The sequence below is a fragment of the Limulus polyphemus genome, unplaced genomic scaffold, assembly GCF_000517525.1.
Source record: "Limulus polyphemus unplaced genomic scaffold, Limulus_polyphemus-2.1.2 Scaffold79400, whole genome shotgun sequence".
Classification (NCBI taxonomy): Eukaryota; Metazoa; Arthropoda; class Merostomata; order Xiphosura; family Limulidae; genus Limulus; species Limulus polyphemus.
In genome coordinates, this window is record NW_013744996.1 from 415 (window position 1) to 2,978 (window position 2,564).

Genomic DNA, 2,564 nt, shown 5'->3' on the forward strand with positions numbered 1-2,564 from the left:
CCAGTGGCTCGGCCATAAGTCTGAAGGCTCATATTGCTAAGAACCTGGTTTCGATACCTTTGGTGGGCACAGCACAGATAGCCCATTGTGTAACTTTGTGCTTAACAACAAGCAAACAAAATAAATAGTTCCACAGCTGGATGCTATGCTAGTTTTCACAGTTAAAGATAGAAATTAACATTTTACAATAAGTCTGATCAGGTTTCTCTCTTGCCTAGGATTTAATTGTCCTGGCATATGACATAGAAACAACCAAACTTCCCCTGAAGTTCCCTGACGTCAGCACTGACCAAATCATGATGATTTCGTATATGATTGATGGACAGGTGAGGTTTTTTAATGATCTTTTAATTTTACAGGAATGTAAACTAAAATAATGTCTTTTTTAAAGTTTTGCAGTAATTATAAGATCTTTAAAAGGATACAGGTAGAAAAAACTAATTTATAAGGAAGTATATATAAGGAAGTATTTGTCTTACTGTTAGTTCTCTTTCTTAATAGTGTTGACATTTTAGTTTCACTTGGAATAATGTTGTTGTATTTTTAATATTTTAATTTGGGTGTTTATTAGCTAGTGGGAACACGTCATCAGATCTAGAAATGTAGTATCACTAAGCATGATACTTCAGGCTGGTTTCGTTTGTTTTTATCAAATTAAGAAATTGCAAGAAAGCTATATTGTGAATGGTGTGGGAGCCTATTCCAGGTTTGTATTAAACACACTTAATTAGGTGAGCACCCCCAAATTCACATGCATGAAATGGTCCCCAAATTAGCATAAAAAAGTTTTAAAATATGAAATATTTTTCTTTCTACTTTTTTGTTTTTTTTTTGGAAAATGGATTAATCTTAAAGTAAAAAGTATTGGAGAAAATAAAGGAAACACTTAACAACATTTTCCAAAATGCCTTGAGGAAGAAACATCTTCAAATTTAGGTTAGTATAAACCTGTATGTTTTGTATCGGCTGTATCATTTTCTTAAATGAATTTATTGCAGGTAATAAACTTATTTTTTTACATTAATTAATATTTTGTATTGTGTGACTAATTTGGATTTTAAAAAAATAGAATACATTTCTTTATATCTTAGGGTTATCTAATCATAAACAGGGATATTGTTACATCAGATGTAGAAGACTTTGAATACACACCAAAACCTGAATTTGAGGGACCATTTATAATTTTCAATGAACCAAATGAGGTAAGAGAAGAGAGTAAATTATTGGCTTATATAAAAGTTTCAAGAAGATAAAGTGTTCTTATTTCTTAGAACAGTTTTACTGGTTCAGTTGTGTTGAAATCATTTAAAGACTAGAGCTAACTAAACCAAAGAATAATTAAAATATATACTTCATAAGGAAAGCTGAATCGTGGAATGTTAAGATATTTTAATATTATTGTGTTAAGTGTGATTAAGCCAGTATTGTTCTATGTTTTGATTAAGCCAACACTATTGTGTTAAGTTTTGATTAAACCAATATTAGTGTGTTAAGTTTTATTAAGCCAATATTAGTATGTTAAGTTTTTATTAAACCAATATTAGTGTGTTAAGTTTTGATTGAAGAAATATTATTCTGTTAAGTTTTTATTAAGCCAATATTAGTGTGTTAAGTTTTGCTGTTGGTTATCTGTAATTTTAAGAAATACTTTTGTTGACATCCCATTGTTTTATTATGTTTTGAAACTAATAAACACATGTATGGGTTAGTCCTGTGGTAGAGTTCTAGATTTTGGAGCCAGGTTTGAATTTGTGTAACACTTCAAAATATTTCTTATAACTTAAGCTGTGGGTGCATTATAGTGACAGTCAATCCCTTAGCATAAATGGTAGGGTGCTGCCGAATGGCTGCTGTCCATTAGCTCAAACTTAATGATGGTTGTAGATAGCCTTAGTAGTTTTACCATAAATATAAATAATAATTAACAAGTATCTCAGGAATTTACTAACAGGAATATCCTGTTTGTAATAAAGTTTGTTAAATGAAACATTGTTTCATTTCAACAGACCAGAAGGTTTTTTTTTTTTTCTTTTTACTTTAAAGGCTGCTGATTAAAACAAAAATAATATCTTTGTTTGTAGTTATGGTGTATTTACATTGAGTGTTGTGAGCACAATACATATCTATTAGTTAGAATTTTCAATATGCAGTAGTGTATTGTATATTAATGCATTATTATTATTTTATTTGTTACTATTTTATATTCTGAATATTTTGATTCCAACTTTTTGTTGTCAGTACTGGTTAGAACTTTTAGTATGATATTCTGTAAAATATTTTATATTTATATTCTGAATAATTTCATACAAAGTTTTTGTTTGATTTTCTTACATTTCTAGCTTTAAAGTGCTTAATCCAGCTTGTTATATTATTAGCTGCTATAGAAATTATAGTTCATTGTTTTATTTGTAGATGGCGCTCTTGCAACGTTTTTTTGATCATATTGTGGAAGTAAAACCAATGGTGTTTGTGACTTATAATGGTGATTCTTTTGATTGGTAAGTGAACAAGTAGTAATAAAAAACATGGTGTAGGGATGGCAATGCCAAAAAGTATAGAAACAA

General features: G+C 29.2%; 1 long non-coding RNA gene across 1 annotated transcript; it reads left to right on the forward strand.

Annotated features, from left to right (window-relative positions):
• Window positions 1-211: 211 nt before the first annotated feature.
• Window positions 212-2,499, forward strand: LOC111084563. Its single transcript, XR_002609615.1, has 3 exons — window positions 212-326; window positions 1,092-1,202; window positions 2,413-2,499. It is a non-coding gene; the product is annotated as an uncharacterized LOC111084563 (long non-coding RNA).
• The last annotated feature ends 65 nt before the right edge of the window (window positions 2,500-2,564 follow it).